Below are 19,561 nucleotides of genomic sequence, written 5' to 3'. Positions count from 1 at the left end.
CCTCCTGCCCTTGAAGCTGCCCTCCCTCCTCACTGGTCCAGAGCTCCTCCCACTCCTCTTTAATGTGGGGGGGCTCTGGGTCCTGCAGCTCAGGGGGAACCTCTTCTTTAATCACCAGCAGCTGCTCCACATCTGCAGGACACAAACAGCAACATCAGAAATCTCTTCATTTGACTCTGAAACAGCGGAGCAACAGACAGAAACAGAAATCAACTCAATGAAAAGAGACGTCCTGCTACTGACGACCAGTCAGCAAACTGGGAACAGAAACGCTGGCTTCAGATGCTTGGATCAACGTTGGGTCACCCAGGTCAAAGGTCATAGGTCCCCTCTGCTGAATGGTTTTGTCCATTCATGATCACATCTGCTGGTCAGAATGTTCATTTCTAGAATGAGACCCTGTAGGAGAATGAGAGTTCAGTCCCTAGAACCAGAGGGAACCTGTACCAATGCTAAACATGTCAGCCCACCTACACTCACAGCCAGGGAGGTGCTGGCCACTGGGAGAAGTGGAATGATTCCCTAATGGCCGGTCCAGCCCAGGCCACCGGACTGTGGAGAAAAAAAGGTTGTTTTTAATGGGCTGATATAATTTCCAGTCTACAGGATCATCTTTTAACAAGGTAGCACCGTAGCAGCCTACAGAAGAACGACACAAGGACACCAACATGCACAGCATGCTGGGCCAGCCTGTCACACACGACTCAGTTAGCAGGAGTTAGCAACACAGTGTGAATGTCTCCTCAGCTTGGTCTTGTCTTGGTTCAGTTCAATGGTAACATGCTTCTGATGCCTGTCAATGGGAGTGTTCTTAACATTGACCACTGACAGTGACTCACACCTCAGGTTCCAGCCCTGGAATGACGATTCCTGAGATCCACTGATGCGTCAGGTCTTTGTTTCTTTCACTTCATGATCCTCATGGCGCCATCAAAAAATAACACAACACAAAAAACACCTACACAGGAAATACTTAGCTCTCTGGCACACATAACGTCTGGGCCAATATTAATATGAATATTTATATATAAAAAAGAATAAATGGCACACAAACAAGCAACCGGCGGCGCTCCCACGCCCCGGGTGCCTCCCTGAATTTTAACTACATTCTAGTCATCCACACCATCACATCTACACTCCCACGCACAACACACACCCTGCACCCATGTTGGGATGGGGGGGCAGCTGGGGCGGGGAGTGAGTCAATTGCTGCCCCTTTTGCTAACTGCACCAGCGCGGGCCTGGGTTGGGCCTGTGGCCTGGGGGGGGGGGGGGGTTCCTGGGGCTCCCTGTGTTCAGGGGGTTTCTGGGTGCCCTGGTGGTTTGGTCCTGACCTGCCTGCTATCCTGGACTGGGGGTGTGATGTTCTGGTCCCCCACATCAGCTACAGTCAGCTGCCCACCGCATTCAAGACAAACCATAGCACACACACACACACACACACACACACACACCTGGTCTCAAAATACACGCCTCTGGCTACAAAGACAGGTCAGTGAGAGTTTTTCTCGACTGATAACTTCTGTTGTTCTGTGTTGTAGAACTGTAATACTCTGAGAAGAAATACCTGCTGGCTCTACTCTCTCTCTCTCTCTGGTCTATTTTTATAGTTTGTCTCTTGGTGACCAGTAGAATTTCCGATCGAACTCTCGATAAATCTCTGTTGTTATTGTTGTTACTGTTTTTGTTTGTTTGTTTTTCTGCTATTGTTGTCCCCCCCCCTTGTCCTCCCTGTCCTGTCCCTGCTCTCTCTTCCTGTCCTCTCCTGAGCCTCAGTCCGGTAGCTTCATCAATGAACCAACACCATTCCTAATAAAGTTCAACACAGAAGGTGATAGGAGGAGTTTATCAGGTTCCTCCTTAGCAGAGTAGAACTGCTTCAGTCCCATAAAGCACCAGGAACATGGATGCTGCTGCTGAACAGGACAGGGTAAAAACTACAAAAGAAGGCTGGACAACAATCCACAGAAAAACTAGTTTACCCTTTGATTTTGACCTTTGAACTTTTACATTTTACCTTTCAGACGTTCACACACAACCCGGAAATGGCTTTTTACACCTAAAATCCCCTAAAATGCTCTCTGAGGGCCTCTGCAGCTCCACTTCCTGGACTGAATTCGGGGCCCAGCAGGTCCCTGCGGGGACTCACCTGCTCTGTCCAGCCTGACTCGGGGCTTCAGCACGGCATCGAGCAGCAACCTCTGCCGGCGGTTCTCCCGCTCGTACTCCGCCACGGTTTCCTCCAGCAGAGACACGATCTGCTCCGCGGCCGCCGCCAGCCGCTCGGTGAGCAGCGCTCTCAGCACCGGGACTCCAGCCGCTGAGTCTCCTTCTCCCAGCTGCAGCAGGAAGTCTTCAGCGGCGGCGAGGATCCGCTCCTGGACCGACACCCGCAGCAGCTGCGCGGCGCACATGTTGAGGTTCTACCGGCGCCACTCAGCCTTCAGGAGACAAAGACCGAGGCCGGGGGTTCACGAACTTCTCCTTCTTTCCTCGTTGTTTGAAACGTCCCGCGTCTTCGTCTCGTTCTGTGAAGCGCGTATTGATGACGTATGTGGTGACGTCCAAAGCCTCTTCAGCCGGCAGTGACCACGTGACTGATTCAGGACCTGCTTCTCCGGCTTGGCGTGAGATTCTAAATGTAAAGCAGTGAAACGCCGTGGTTTCCTCCCTCCTCGTCCAAAAGCGTTCGCTATTTGATCAAAGGAAGGAGAAACAAGTGACTCCATGTTGTGGAGGCTGAACTAAGAGTTGAGAGAACTTTCATTCTGATCTGAGAGCAGCAACAAAGCCACTGAGAAAAACTGAACCACTGTCAGAGTCGGCACAGCATCAGCAGTCAGGCTGTGTTCACACTGGGAGAAACCATCGGACAGAAACCTCCCTCAGTCACACTGAAGGAACCTGAACTGACTGCTGCAGCTGGGACACACACACACACACACACACACACACACAGCAGGAAACATGAACAGAGAGATAAAAGCACAGGATGCCTCCTCCTCCTCCTTCCAGAGATCAACTGATCTCCAGATTGACTTCAATTCTTTGATCAGAATTCTTCTTCCTCCTTGATAGATTTATTGATACTTTGTCATAGACGGTCCATTCCTATTGGAGGATGTTAAAGAGCAGAAGAACCAGGTTCCCATGTATGGAACTAGAATATTTATATACTGTATTGCAGTCATTTCCAACATCCATCCATCCATTGTCTTCCTCTTATTCCTGTTAAGGGTCATGGGGGGTGGAGCCTATCCCAGCGTCTACAGGTGAGAGGCGGGGTTCACCCTGGACAGGTCACCAGTCCATCACAGGACCAACACATAGAGACAGACAACCATTCACTCTCACAGTCACACCTACAGTCAATTTAGAGTATCAATCAGCCTCGTCCTCTCTTGATGTCTTTGGACTCACAAGTGGAAAAATGTAGAATCTTCATGTCATTACATGTCGTTCTCCATTGGTTCACTAGGGGGCAGCACCTACCTGCATCACCAATATGAGCCTTCAGTCTGTCAGGGGGTAGAATTCAGTCACCACCAATGACATCAGAGTCAGAGTTTAGACATCAAAGACAGACATTAAAGCCTCTCTGATAAAACAAAAATATACTGCAATATTTTTTCCAAAGGGAGACCCTCTTTATTCTCTAGTTTAATCTGCTGCAATAATAATGAGCATCTTTGTCAGTCTACTGATGAATGTCAGATATCTTTGATGACCAAACCTGGACGTTTGTCTCAGTTTGACTGGAAGTCTCATTCATTCATTTCTCCTCCATGATTTCCTGCAATGATTTCCTGGTTCTGCTCCATTCAGGTTCAGAGAGCTGAGATTAAAATCACTCAGGAATAAAAGAGGAGACACCAACAAGTCAGCATGGAAGAGGAGCAGCTTTTCAAACTGGTCACCCTGGCTGCTGGTCTGGGCCTCCCTTTGCCTCGGTGCTCCTTGAACCAGTGAAGGTCCTGGTCCAGTCTTCTCCACTGAGTCCTTGTCAACAGGGAGCACCTCCCCACCAGAGAGGTGCAGGGCAAAGGAAAGGAAAACTCCAACCAGAATGAACGCTGCACTAAAAACTGCCCTCCATTTCTTGAGGGGAACGTTGGGTCTTCCTCAGGCAAACGGCAGTCAGCAGTGACTCAACATCTGAACGGAGCCCAGACCTGGTCAGCTGATCATTCACCAGCTCAGCCCCTCCCACTCATGACGAAGACCTTGAAAACCCCAACATCACCTCCTCCACCTCAGTCTGGCGTGTGTGGATGGAGGGCTGTGATGTCAGCAGCGATGACATCACTGACACAAACACACTGATCTCTGACTGGTTTGGTCTGAGTGGGATTCAGTGACATCACACGACCTGCACCAGATGAAGGGGCGGGGCATCCAGGAGCTGTGACATCACTGGTGACTCTTGTTGGGCCGCCTTCTCGGCCAAAGTGGAGGAGAACAGGACCCAAATACAGACGGGGGAGAGGAGCGTTCAACAAAAGGAGGCTTGAATGATGAAAAGACAAAGAACAACAAAGGAACTCAAAGCACCAACAGAGGAGAAAAGACAAAGTAGCAAACAAAAGCCAAACTTCCACTGGAAACTTGGAGGAGCTGGAACAGGAGGGAGAGAACATGAGGCTGAGAACCCTGGAGAATGAGAGGTGGACAAATCCACCAGCGCAGCATCAGGAGAACAAAGAAACCAGAAGGAGCTTTGAGGAGCTGCTGACATGCAGCCAGGGAGCGTCTGCTTGAGATGGGAGGAGCTGCTCATCCACCCAGATGGAGAAGCAGCCATCTTGCTCTTCTGACGCCGACCGGCAGAAGGAACAGAGGAGGTGAGGGGCCTCACGTTGTCATGGCGACATGGAAACATTCCACTCTATCAGCGGTGCCTCCATCAGACGCGCTTTGTCTTTGTGAAGATCAAAGTGAAAGGAAATGATAAAGTAAAACAATGAAGGCTGCATGAACTGAGTGACACACTTGAGGATGACATCAGCGAAATGTGTGATGTCACACTGCTGAGTCGTGAGGTCACCACCAGAGAACAAATGAGTGATGAGATGCTGATTATTGACTCTCTACTTTAAATGATCTCACTCTCTTCCAGCTGGAAGAAGTTGGAGGATGAATGAAGTCAAGAACTGGAAAAATGGAGAACGTTCATGTCATTACATGTTGTTCTCCACTGGGTCACTAGGGGGCAGCACCTACCTGCAACTCCTGGGAGCCCTCAGTCTCACCTCATTTTCAGGCTCCAACTAAAATGAAGCTTCAACTCTTCTGAATCCTCTCCACCTGTCAGATCTGTTTGAAACTTCCAGGTTTGATCAACATCCCAGTCTGAACACATCTACAGGTCAGCAGTGACCACAGCACCACCTACTGGCAGCAGGAAATGACAGATTTGACACTGAGATGTCCTCGTCACGGCGTGATGGAGAGTTCTGATGATTCATCAGCACAATCAAACTCTGAGAACTCCTCCCTGCATGGTTGATGAGGGTCAAAGTTCCCATGTGGCTCACTTCAGGAGGAGGACCAGAGATTTTAGGCTCATGTGAGTGGTTGATTCTAATGTAAGAATAACAGACCACAGACTAGTCAGTGAATAAAACTGCCGACTTCTTTATAGACAGAAAATGTCAGAAAAACAAAAACTATTGGTTCCAAACCCTTTACATCCACACACATTCAATAAAGGAGTCTCCCTCCAACCAACAGACAGAAACCAGACCTCAGGAGAATCAGGTTATTGACCTCTTTTGAGTCTTATTTGAAGTTAACCCGACTTATTTGAGTTGAGGTTTAATTTGGTGGCTGGATTTCTATGATTGTTTGTTTACTTCACGGTGTCTATTTGAGTTTCCTCAGTCTAGGTTCTCATTTGATCTTGGTTCAGCCTATTTATGAGTTTTAGTTCTACGTTCCCTCTTCCTGTTGGTTTGTTTCACCGGCTCTATCCAAGCTTGAACTCCCTTTCAACAACCCACTCATGGAACACCGATTTGGCACACAATCAGGAAACGTGAACAAAACAAAGTCATAAAAATAAAACTCAGGGCCAAAGTATTTCAATTTACAACTCAATCTCACAAATCAATGATCAGAGTCTCTCCCGTTCATCACCAGTCTTTTCGTTCAGTCCGTTATCAGTCCAAAAGAAATTCAAGGTGTCTCTGTGAAACCTGTCTGTTCTGTCCTACCACAATCCCACCGTCAGGGTCAGTGTCACCTGGGTGGGTGAGGTTTGCAGCGCCATTTTCCACTCCGACTGTCTCTCTCCTGTGGGTGGCTCGCCATCTTTTCTCCACAGCGTCAGGTGTGTTTGCACACCAGTGATCCCGCCTACAAAACCTGGCCAAATCCTTGTTCACAACGCAATCAACACAATCCAGAATCATGGACAGCAGTTGAGTCCAGCGTCTTCTCAAAAAATGAAGGAACCAAGGAGAAGACCTCAAAAGAGTCTGCTTTGTTTACTCTTTCCTCTCTCATTCTCGAGTCGTCCGTCTGCTTTAGTTTAGTTTATTTATATTTGTACAGCACTTTTCATCCAGAGACTGCAACACAAAGTGCTTCACAGAACTGAGAGAAAACAGGCAACATTCAATAAAATATAAAACAATACAATAAATACATGTTAAGAACCCGGCCTTCCCAACCCACATGACCTCATACATGCACACACCACCCCCCCCACACACACAAATACACACACGCATACACACATACACACACTGACTGTCAGTAGGAACATGGCAGGGCACTGAAAATCCTAGTGAGGAAAGACCACCTATGGGGGCCATCCTCACCAGGAGGTGCCACAGCCCACAACCACAGGGAGCGCCGCCACCCAGACCCCCCGACCCGGACAGACCGGGTACACTCCACATATAATGCAGAGCCCCCCAGCTCTCCGGGCCTGGACGATCCCAAGGACGACGCCCCTCCCAGTGTGGAGGGCCCCCACCAGGACACACTGGAGCTAAAAACTAAAAGACTCAAAGAAGGTAGAGTAGGAAAGAACAGAAATTACAATGATATTAAAGTATCAGAATGACATAAAATATATATAAAATCTAAAAGTTTTAAGAACTAATAAAAAAGTAGAATAAAATAATTAAAAGACTAAAGTAACAATAAGATATTGTGATAAAATGAAAGGATAAGAGAGACTAAGTCAGTTAAAAGCTAAGCTAAAAAGGGGAGTCTTGAGCCTCCTTTTAAAAACATCAACAGTCTCGCGGTCCTTCAACACCTCACTGGCGCTGTCACCTGTCCCCACCTGCCTAAAGACTGCCACTATTGTCCCTGTCCCCAAGTGCTCCACAGTGACAGGCCTAAATGACTACCGACCCATTGCACTCACCCCAGTAGTCATGAAGTACTTGGAGAGGCTGGTCAAGGCCCACATAGAGGCCTCCATCGACGTCTCTGTGGACCCCCACCAGTACGCCTACAGGCAACACCGCTCCACTGATGACGCCATTTCACCAGTGGTCCACACAGCCCTCACCCATCTGGAGAGCAGGAACTCCTATGTCCACCTTCTCTTCCTGGACTTCTCCTCTGCCTTCAACACCATCATCCCACATGGGGGACCTGTTCAGTGGACCTGAGGACTGGTGACCTGTTCAGGGTGAACCCTGCTCTCACCAAATGTCACCCCCCCATAACCTTTAACAAATCAGTGGTACAGAAAATGGATGGAGTGACTGATTCACTGCAGAGGCACAGTGATGTTATTAATGGAGGAGTCTTTTCATTAAAGACTGAAGCTCCATACAAGACAGAGTCTGTAGACCAGAACATCACAACCTGGGAAGCTTTCACTTCTTTGGACAGACAGCTTTGATTTCAGCTTCTACCTCTGTAAAATTGAAAGTAAAGTAAATTGAGCACCTGTGAAGGTAAAACTGATGATGTCATGACTTGTTCAGTCCTGCAACGTTAAAGTCCAACACGCTTTTGATTGTCTCTGATTCTCTGTGGCAAAATCCTACAAGAGGAAACAGAAAATCTTGAGGTTGTCTCACTTTTTTTTAAAAGAAACTCTGCATAGGACAGTGATAGGAGGCTTGTTTCCTTGATGAAAGAGACTGGTGCTCTCATCTTCTTCAACATTGACTTGTTCTACCAGGACAAGAGAATCTGAGCTTGGATGTCATTTAGCAGTCAAAGGCTTGTTAAACTGGTAAACATCAGCTGGTGTTCACTCTGATGATGTAGCGATGGTCTGGATTCTTCCTTCTGGAGCACCAAGCTGCTGGGAAGAAGCCTGATGATGTCAGAGTTGTGTTCAGTGGCTCCTGCTGGGTCCATTTCTGACAACTGGGCTCCAAAGAGTTCACTGTTTAAAAGGCTCAGAGAAAGCAGCACCTCATGGTGGTCAGGAGACGAGGTGGCCGAGTGGTTAAGGTGATGGACTGCTGATCCATTGAGCTCTGCAGGCGTGGGTTCCAATCCCATCCTCGTTGCAGGAGACTTTGGTTTCTACCCCTAGATTATGGAATTGCTGTGAGGCTTTTAACTGACACAGATACCAGTTGAGTCAACTTCCCTTTCACAACCTGACCAAAACAACTCTGACACCCAGAGCTCACATGTGTCAATCACCTCTGGAGAAGGTCCCGCCCCCTTAGAGCCATAAATCCTCCCATCAGTGAAGAAAACTGAAGACACCTCTTGGATGAGAGCTGAAGCGTCTTCTAGAAACCTGAAACAGTCCACTTGGAACGTTTAAATAATTCTACAATCCTACAGTTTCATTGAGCATTTGTCCAAAGCCACGTGCATGTCTCACGTGTATATAATATATATGTGACACTCTTTCATCTACTCATTAACCAAAAATGCAGTCTCATACCAGTAAATTTGTGCAGAAGAAAACGTTATTTGTGCTGCTTCTTTATTCATTTATTTAGTTTAGTTCGTATTTTTTAATGTGTTTTCTTTCAAGTCACATTTTGTCCATTAACTTCATAATCAGAGTCACCATCTCATCACATGACTAAAGTCTGGGTTCTGTATTGGTGGTAAAATATCCTTCCATGCCCCTCACTAGTTTGCACACAGAAAAGCATATTTTACTGGTTTCAGATCTCTTAGCTTGTTCTCTCTCTTAAACCAGCTGAGGCAGCTTTCATTGTGTGATCGTTGTCGTCGTCTTCCGTTTACTCCTTACTAGTAAGGGTCGCGGGGGGGCTGGAGCCTATCCCAGCATCTACGGGCAAGAGGTGGGGTTCACCCTAGACAGGTCACCAGTCCATCGCAGGGCCAACATACAGAGACGAACAACCATTCACACTCACATTCACACCTACGGTCAATTTAGAGAATCAATCAGCCTCGTCCCCTCTTGATGTCTTTCGACTGTGGTAGGAAGCTGGAGTACCCGGAGAGAACCCATGCAGGCACGGGGAGAACATGGAGACTCACACAGAAAGATACTGCGCCCGAGCCGGGACCAGATTGATGGAAATCAAGTGTCTGAGGCTGTTAGCAGCCATGAAGTTGATCTGGTTGGCACTGGTATTTGTTCTTGCTGCAGCTCAGGAGTGATTCAGGAGAAGAGTTTCAGAACAGCCCAGGTTGGGGACTGGAATTCTAAAATTTCCCCTGGAACCAGACAACCTTGGGAGGTAAAACCTCCAATCCTAGCCACTCAGATGCAGCAGCAGAAGAAGCTGTCATCCACCCTGACAGTCAGAGCATCAAGTCAAGGAAACATCACCATCTTGTAGTTCCAAACCTCCACCTGTCAGATTCAGCTACTTCTGATTGTGGGACTTTAAACTTGAACACAATGGAATTTGGACAAGGAGTTTTCCTTCCAGTCCAAACATCATCGTCCAGCCTCCAACCAGAGGTCCATCAGTTATCATGGAGCCACAGGTGGAGTCTGGATTCTTTTCTGGAATGAGACGGCAATGACAGTCCTGCCAAGTGACATCACTGACATGACTGGATGACTTCAGTCACGTGACTGGATGACTTCAGTCACGTGACTGGATGACCTCAGTCACATGACTGGATGACAGTGTAGATGCCAATGTAGAGGTTGGGGAAATAGTCTCTGAGAATCCAGCTTGAACCCACAGCCTCCTTGTTTTCCAAAAACCCAAACAGCGACCATCAGTCTCCCTCCAATCCTGTACTTGGGTAAACAACAAAAACAGAGTAAAAGTATCTGGCAACATATTTGTTTCCTGTAGGGTTTCTTCATGTATGAGTGGTGTACTTGCTCTCCCAGAGGACTGCCATCTTTGTTCTGTGGGCTGACATGTTTTAGTGTCAGCACAGGTCATAGCGCTGAGACTGAACTCTCATTCTCCTCCAAGTAGTATTTCCACCTCACACTCCTGCAGATATTCAAGTGAACAGGGAACACAAATTTATGCACAACTTCTCCTGTGTATTCATCCACAGTCACTAAACAACAACCAAACCAAACAAAAGAGGTTTGCTAGCATGGCGATCAGCTGTAGTTCACCATCTTATCCAGGTCACATGACTCAGGAGTAGCGTGGCCGTCTGGCAACCAAAGGGTGGCTGGTTTGATCCTCACTTTCTCCAGTGACCATGTCAAAGTGTCCTTGAGTGAGAGACTGAACCCCTAAATACTTCTGATGAGTAGGTTGGCTCCTTGCATGGCAGCCTTCAGCATCAGTGTGTGAGTGTGTGTGAATGAGAGGACATTGTTCAGCTCCTTGAGTGCTGCTGAGGTAGAAAGGCTCTGTACAAACTGAGTCCTTTTACCATTTCTTTCCTGCTTCTAGCGGCGCTGTTGTCACTTCCTGTGACCGTGGGGGGAAAGGGGTCCCCCTTCAGAATAAGTTTGATATCATTGTTACTTCCTCTTCAACATGCCTTTAGCAGACCAACTCAGAGAACAGCTCAGTGAGGTAGTGTGGCCGAGCGGTCTAAGGCGCTGGATTAAGGTTCCAGTCTCTGAGGAGGGTGGAGGAGGCGGGGGTGGGGGTGGGGGTGGAGAGGTGTGGCAGGTCTCTCACAGCCTCTCCTCTCTCTTTCACTGATATCTTCAAACCTGTGACCAAAAGAAGAACCCTCCTCTGAGTCCACAGACCTGAGCATCGCTGCTCTGACTACCAGGTTACCTCCTGGTTATCAGGGTGAAGTCATGGGGAGGTGGTCAGTTGTTCCTTTGTTTTATGACAGAGGCCTCATTGTGAATTAAATAATTTTAATTCTTTACTTGAAGTTTCACGCTGTTTCGATTGAAAAAGGCCAGTTCCTGGAGAAGATCTTCTAGGGGTCCAGGTTAAAGCGGTGCCCCAGCTGGCACCAGGCGCTGACCCAGGTCCTGCATGGGAGATACTGTCAGTTCTGTTCTGCCCTGCTCACAACCACAGGCTGGTGTTGAGGCCTGCAGCAACCAGGGCCCCAGTCACCAAGAGTATAAAGGCTGGTCATTGTGGCAGTGGGAGGAGTCAAAATGAAGACAGACCAATGAGAGCAGGACGTTCCTGGAGAAGTCAGAAGAACTTGACCATGTTTCCTACAGTACCCAGGAGGCCTGGTAGTTGTTGAAGGAAGCTCCAAAAGCAAAGAGCAGACAGCAGGACATCAAAAGAAAAGATCCAGACACTAAAACTACAAGTAGAAACAGGAAGAAATACTAAAAGCTTTGGAAAGATACTACAAGGTTGGATATACATTATTATATACACTACTATTCTCATTGACTCCTAAAGAGGGACAGGAAACATTAGAATGTGGATCAGATCAGCTGATTTCAGTGTTGAGTCCATCCCTCCATCCACTTTCTGTTCTTATCCTTTAAGGGTCACGGGGGGGCGATCCCAGGTGACATTGGACAAGAGGCAGGGTTCACCCTGGACAGGTCAGAATTCCTAATGATGTCATCAGGGCTTTGACAGTAGCTAGAATTCTGTCTTTGATGTCAGGAGGACATGAAAGAAACACAACTGAGGAAAGTAGAGGACAACATTCAGCTTCATTAGAAACACTTGAACTGTTGAACAGTAGAATTTGTTTGAAACAGTTTACAACACTGAGTGACAGGATTGAAGAGGGAAGAGTTTTCTAATTTAAATTTAATTCTAACTTTAAACTGTGCATGAACATTTTTAGTGGTTCATATTCTAACATACAGAGGAAGTCATGTCATTCCCTTTTGGAAAACAAAACAAGAAAACAAACATGTGAAGCTCCTCCCCCCAGCTCCAGATGGACAGACAGACATGAGAGTGGCCAGGAAGCAAAGAAGTGTTGTGCTCCTCTCCAGTGCTCTGGTGTTGTTGTGTTCTTCTCAGCTTCATCATGAAGACCTGCTGGCACTGGGCGCTGGTGGAAGTTTGCAGCTCTCACTGGAAAGTCCTGAGGCTCCTCCCACTCTGAAGCAGGCAGTTGCTCCCAGCCAGCCCACACTTTCACTCTCTGATTGTCTAAATATCAGGTTTAGATCATCAAATTAACACTGGAACATCAAAACAGAATACAGTAATTAATAAAAGATGATCAACTTTTTTAATAAACATTAATTATTTAACATGAAACTACTGACTTTTTTAAGAAGAAAATAAGAAAGAGAACCTGCATCATCCCAGCCATGAAGACCTCAACACAGTTGAAGAGAAAGTCTTGGGGTGGATTCTTGTGTTTTGCAGCATCCTTGATGAGTCTGCATAGAAACATTGGTGTTGTGGACCCACATCCACCAGGAGTGGAGCTCAACCAAGAAGAGCAAGAGGGGAATGTTTCTGGAGGAGCCGGGAAGTTCCCTGGTCAAGCCACACACTGAGGGAAGGGAACGGACGCCCCGAGACCCAGACGCTGCAGCCTTGCTCAGACAGCTGCAGAGCTCAGCAGCACTCCATCCATGCCATCAGCAACACAGAGAGCATCCACACCAGCGTCCTCCTCAGCAGCCCTGCCTCAACACCAACCAGAACAGCCACAGCCACAACCCCCTCAGGACCTGGTTCAAGACGAAAGAGGGTCAGGACTGCCCAAGCAGTCAAGACAGCAGGACGGACGGATGGTGCTTCAACTGCAGGAACATCTCTGGAAAGAACACACAGAAGTGACACACAAGCATCTGAACTTTAAACGACTCTTACTCTGTTTTTGTTTTTTCCTGGTTTTGAACCAGTAACTGGTTTCTGTTGGTTTGGTTTGCTTGACTGGTTGTTGTTTGTTGACCTTGAAAATCCATATTTTGGGTTCTGGCTTGTTCTGCTTTTCATTTTGTGTTTGTATTAAAGTTCTGTTGCTGAAAAAGAGACTTTTTTGCCTTTTTCTTGAAGTAAATATATGAGGGTCTAAACTGACCCGTAACACCATGGATGTTCCAATAGTTAATGATATTAAAATGAATACTAAATCAAACCAGTCCATGTCAGAGATGTGTTCTAACACCCTCAGTAACGGTCAGCAAACACAACAACCTTTGGTTTATTTCTAGGATTTTCTTGAGGTTCATTTTGCCATTTTTTTTAACTGAAATTGAAGATTTAGTGACTAAAAAAAGGTCCAGAGGCCCACAACTAAATATTCAAACCAATATTTCCATGGATAAGGAAGCCTGACAAGGTCACCAAGAGATGGAAACAACTTGGAGGATAGAAAATTGTTTTATTTTATTTGACAGCTGATTGAAGACGTGGGTCAAAACTGACCGTTACCATGGAGATGGGAACAGGAAGCTGACACAAGAGGAAGGTTCCAGCTCTGAAAAAGGAGTTTGATCAAAATCTTGAACTGCCAGTAGAAATATCCTTTTGTATGTTGACCTTTGTTGACAGAAGTCACTTTAGCTTGGCAGTGAAAAGAATGGCTGCTAGCTTGACAAAGAACTGCACAAACCAGGTTCAAGCTGGACTTTGGACCCTGGTATCTGCAACGACTCCATCAACTCCTAATCTAGCAGCTCTGCTGGGTCCAACTATTTTACAGAACATTTGACAGACCTGTGGAGCAGTGAGGACAGACATGAGTTGATCACATGATCCACTGAAGCACCATTTTACCTGCCACTGAGGTCACCAACATGAACTGGAGTTGGGAATCTTGAACTGAACCTGGTATCACAGCGACACCTGCTGCTGCAAAATGGAACAGCAACATTGAACCAAGTACAGGATTGGAGGGAGACTAATGGTCGCTGTTTGGGTTTTTGAAGAACAAGGAGGGCGTGGGTTCAAGCTGGATTCTCAGAGACTATTTCCCCAACCTCTACATTGGCATCCACACTGTCATCCAGTCATGTGACTGAAGTCATCCAGTCATGTGACTGAAGTCATCAGTCATGTCAGTGATGTCACTCTGCAGGACTGTCACTGCCATCACATTATAGAAAAGAATCCAGACTCCACATTTATGGGGCAGTTTTGGTCTTTAAACACTTGACAGTTCCAGGAGATTTAGTCTGGCTCAAGATCTTCAGATCAACCCAGGACAGAAGGCTATGACTCCATTGGATTGTGTAGTTGGAGCATTCAGAGATCTGGTGGATCTCAGTAGGAGCTGTATTTATCCACTGAATGATCCTGGTCAATGTGATCCTGCTCCTCCATCTCTCAGGCTGACAGAGCAGGAGGACCTGACTGAGAAGAAAGCTGCCCTTGAGCAGCTTCAGTCTCTGAGTGACAACACACAGGCAGAAAACCAGAACTTGAGGGAACAAGTTTCTACTCTTGAATGTGAGAATAAAAGAGCAATCCAGGAGCTACAGAACCTCACTGCTGTGGTGGCCAACCTCCAAACGGTCCAGGACAAGAACCAGACTCAGATAGAAGATCTGAACGTAACAGTCCACAGTCTTCAGTGTGAGGGGAGGAAGGTTGATGGAGAGAACAATGTGCTCAGAAAAGAGCTGACCCAGGTTCAGTCTCTGAGGGAGAGAGAACTGGTGGAGATGAAATGTCTTGAGGAAGACCTGACTGAGAAGAAAAGTGCACTTGATCAGCTTCAGTCTCTGTGTGACAAGAGATGGACAGAAAACCAGAATTTGTGGGGACAGGTTTCTAGTCTTGGACAAGAGAAGATCATTGCATATCAGCTGGTAGAGAACATGTCTGCCATGGTGGGCAACCTTGAATCTGTGAGGGAGGAGAACCAGACTCAGATCAGAGACCTGAACACACAAGTCCACAATCTTCAGCTTGAGGTGAAGATGGTTTACAAGGAGAAGTGTGACCTCAAGTGTGAGCTCAACTCCATCCAGGCAGAGAAGAACAAAATGAGAGAAGAACTCACTGAGAAGAAGACGACTCTTGAACAGCTGAGATCCCAGAGTGAGGAGAGAGAGGCAGAAAATGGATGTTTGAGGAGACGAGTTTCTACTGCATCTCAGGAGACAGAGACCTTCACTGCTGAGTTGGCCCACCTTGAATCAAGGAAGGACCAGGACCCCACAAAGAGTGACAGTCTGAACGGTGAAGTTCAGAGTCTTCTATATGCAGTGAGAACACAAAAGAAGAAAAGGAGCAGTGCTCAGTGGGAAATCCTGGGAAATCTTCATGATTTAAAAAGCTGTTTGAAAGAGGAAAATCATGACCTTCAAGTGAAGGTCCAGCAAACTTCTGAAGAGCAAGCAGACTCTCCCCTACGTCCAGCCAGGGAAGAGCAAACAGACTCTCCCCTACGTCCAGCCAGAGAAGAGCAAAGAGACTCTCCCCTACGTCCAGCCAGAGAAGAGCAAGCAGACTCTCCCCTACGTCCAGCCAGAGAAGAGCAAGCAGACTCTCCCCTACGTCCAGCCAGAGAAGAGCAAACAGACTCTCCCCTACGTCCAGCCAGAGAAGAGCAAGCAGACTCTCCCCTACGTCCAGCCAGAGAAGAGCAAGCAGACTCTCCCCTACGTCCAGCCAGAGAAGAGCAAGCAGACTCTCCCCTACGTCCAGCCAGAGAAGAGCAAACAGACTCTCCCCGACGTCCAGCCAGAGAAGAGCAAGCAGACTCTCCCCTACGTCCAGCCAGAGAAGAGCAAGCAGACGCTCTCATATGTTCTTCTGCAGAGGAGCGATGGGATTCTGCTGCATGTCCTGCAACTGAAAAGCAGAATGATGGGGGCACCCTGGAGACTGGACCTGCTGCGGGTCAAACCAGAAGTCTACTGAGCCGTGTGACATCTGGTGTAGAAGATGCTCTGTTTATGTTCATCGTTTTTTCTTTGTGTGCTTTTCCTCAACTTTGTTTTCTTTGTTTGTTATATATGATGATACCTTGATCACCACAGCAGTTGATCCCAGCTTGATTAGCTGAGTGCTTTGCAGTCTAAAGCACTTTAGTGATACCTGTGGGGTCCCTTATCCTCCCTGACCACAGGGATTCAGCCTCACTGAAGGAGAGGGAACCTTCCAGGTTGCAGCTCCGAGACTCTGGAACGCTCTCCCACTGGACATGAGGACGCTGAGGACGCCTTCAGAAAGAAGCTAAAGACCCATTTGTTTAGTAATATTATTTTTCATGATGGAATCGTCCCTCTGTACCTGCCCACACAGGTCAAGAGGTCAAATGATTCCCTGTTTAAAACAGCTCTTCATCACATGGATGTGCATCCCAACAGTCAGAGCTCACAGATGCTCCTATTCCCTCCAGTGTGAGGCACTACGAGTGACTGATGAGGGTCAGGGGGGTCAGGCTAGTCCAGATAGTGGGTCTGTATGAGGTTGTTAAGGAAGCTTGGTTGTTCAGGCTGTAGTTGTGCTCCAACAGTTGAGACAGGGCAGGACAAAAAATGACCTCCTGATGGCGTTGGGAGTGATTCTTACAAGAACCAATCAATAAAAGTGGGTGGTGACCTGCTCATGTGACGCTTGTGTTGATGATTACTGGGTCTCCTCCATGCTCATTTATCATGAATGAATCCCTCTGAGTAAAACACCTGATGACTCCTGAGTTGTTTCACAAAATGTGTGTGTGTGTGTGTGTGTGTATGTGTGTGTGTGTGTGTGTGTGTGTCTGTGTGTGTGTGTGTGTGGGCAATAACTACAAGTTATCTATGTATAAATCAAACAATTATTCATCAATTGGATACATTGACAGTGGAAGTTCAGGTTTCCTGTAATTCAGTTTGCAGACAACACAGAAAACTGCCCCTGACCCCTCCCCTCATTCTGGAGGCTTTAACATGAAAATGAAAATGCTGAGAGACACAAATGCAAATCAGGGTATTTGACCAGAGGTGACATTTTTTAATGCTTTTCTTGTTATATTTGTTATATATGTTCTGTATGGTTATATTTGTTATGGTTGTTATGGAGTTTATGGTTATTATCTCTGTTTCTTGTGTCTTTGTCTTTGTTGTCCTGCCATTCGTCCGTCCTGGATTTTAGACCTTGGTTGCAGGAAGCGTGTGACCTCAACTCCTTTTTCTGTGTTGCTGAACGTTCCTGTTCAGGAAATGGAAATTTAGCTGCTATGTTGAATCAGAAAAACCTTTTGAAGTCTACTTTTGCTTCAGTCAGAAAGTGGACTGTTGTTAACTCTCACAATGGTTGGTGATTGTGGAGGAAGAAAAAACCCTTATGAACCTCTTTTTAACAGACACACATTTCTAAAGATGCAGGTTAATTTTATTTTGTTCTTTTAGCAGAGGATGGTTTCGATCCATCGACCTCTGGGTTCTGGGCCCAGCACGCTTCCTCTGCTCCACTCTGCTCTACCATTGACCGAACAGTCCTTGTTTTAGGAGAGCATTCTCTGTGTTTGTCTCTGCCCTGCTCTCCTGCTCTCTTTCCCCCCAACCGGTCAAAGCAGAAGGCCGTCCCCACTGATCCTGGATCTGCTCCACGTTCCTGCCTGTTAAAAGGAAGGTTTTCATCACCACTGTTGCAGGATGTGCTGCTGATGGAGAATTGTTGATGTAGATTCATTGAAGGAGTTTGGTGCTGGACCTGCTCTACTCGTAAAGAGTCATGAGAGAACTTTTGTTGTGACTTGACACACACACACACACACACACACACACACACACACACACACACACACACATTCATTTCTTCCTGCCATGAACGCAGACTGTGTGTTTAATGTTAACAAAAATTCTACTTTGTCAGTGAATTAATTCAGTCTGCATCTAAGTTTATGTCAGGATGGCAGAGCGGTCTAAGGCGCTGCGGTCAGGTTGCAGTCTCTCCTGGAGGCGTGGGTTCAAATCCCACTTCTGACAAAAGACATTTTCTCCACATTCCTATGCATCCACAGTGGTAAATTCCAAACCCAGTTGAAGCTGCTCTCCACTGATGGGAGTGAGTGGTTGAACTGGCAGCAGAGGAGGCAAAGGAGCTTCCCTGTGACGTCCTAACATCGCCTGGTTTCCTCCAACATGGAGCAGCCACCAAACTCTAACTTCAATGTTGGATCAAAGTCTACTGAAGGAATGTGTTTGGTTCAAAAACCCATTTGTGTTCATCCTTCAATTCACATTTTGTCCATTAACTTCATCATCAGAGTCTCCATCTCATCACATGACTAAAGTCTGGGTTCTGTGTTGGTGGTAAACATCCTTCCACTCACCCAGGCTCCTCACTGGTCTGCACACAGAAATGCATATTTTACTGGTTTAACCAGTTCCTCAAGTAGTTTAGGAAAAAAGACACTTTGTTAGCTCCTGTAAAGGTCCCACTTTGGGTCGTAACACTTTTTTCCTGACTGCTTGATGTCTCAGTCAGAACAGCTGAGATGAGAACTGAATGTCTGGATTTCTTCCTGACATCATCAGGGTCTGAGGAGCTCATTAAAAAAAGGATTCAGTCAGATGGGAGTTAGAACTTGGAGACCAAAGAAGGAACCTCCAAATTCAGGACCCTGAGATCAAAGTGAGCGCTCTGATCTCAGAGGTCTGGGATATTTCACATCCTGATGGCCCTCCAAAATAAGAGCCCTGTGTCACTGTCTAAAAATCATCATTTGTTTGTGAAAAAATCAGGGTATGTTTGTCAGACTTTGTCAGACCTTTCCCCAAATCATCATTTGTTTGTGGAAATTAGATCCAGAAAACCACTGCAGTCCCTCATACATGATTAGTGCCATAGTTTGTCTCACACGTTTCATCTTTGATGGTTCCATGGTGGAATGGTAAGCACTCTGGACTCTGAATCCAGTGATCCCAGTTCAAACCTCAGTGGGGCCTCCAGCAGGTCTCTGACAGGTGTTGATAGAGGAGTTGTGGCTGCTGACTACAGTGGAAGACACCATCAACAATGATGTTTAGCTCTCAGCTCCTTCAGTCACATGACTGGGTCATCCTGTCATGTCAGTGATGTCACTTGGCAGGACTGCCATTGCATTATTAATTCTATAACATCTGAGATTAAAATCTATGGAATTACAACCAACAAGCACCCAAACACCTGATCAGATGCTCCTTCATCAGGCTGAGGAGAATCAATCTAAACTGGGATGAAGAAAATTAACTGAGAGGAGAAACCTCCTGGTTGGCTGACATGGACCCACCTGATCCATGTCAGACTTGTTGGAGCAGAAAGAGGTGGATCAGAGGAATCAGTGGATCAAGACTCAGGTGGCAGATGAAGAATCTCTTTATTCACAATGGAGTCAGAGA

The 19,561-nt window shown here is 46.8% G+C and overlaps 1 long non-coding RNA gene across 1 annotated transcript; it reads right to left on the bottom strand.

Annotated features, from left to right (window-relative positions):
* Window positions 1-379: 379 nt before the first annotated feature.
* On the bottom strand, window positions 380-2,210 carry LOC147270587 (uncharacterized). Its single transcript, XR_015115990.1, has 3 exons — window positions 2,150-2,210; window positions 475-552; window positions 380-399 (listed from the first exon to the last, which is right to left on the bottom strand). It is a non-coding gene; the product is annotated as an uncharacterized LOC147270587 (long non-coding RNA).
* Window positions 2,211-19,561: the final 17,351 nt, after the last annotated feature.

Source organism: Aulostomus chinensis, chromosome 1, assembly GCF_037954235.1.
Source record: "Aulostomus chinensis isolate RoL2024-O1b breed Wild chromosome 1, RoL_Achi_v1.0, whole genome shotgun sequence".
Taxonomy (NCBI): Eukaryota; Metazoa; Chordata; class Actinopteri; order Syngnathiformes; family Aulostomidae; genus Aulostomus; species Aulostomus chinensis.
The sequence above is the reverse complement of the archived record's forward strand: the minus strand, read 5'-3'. Positions and strand labels throughout refer to the sequence as shown.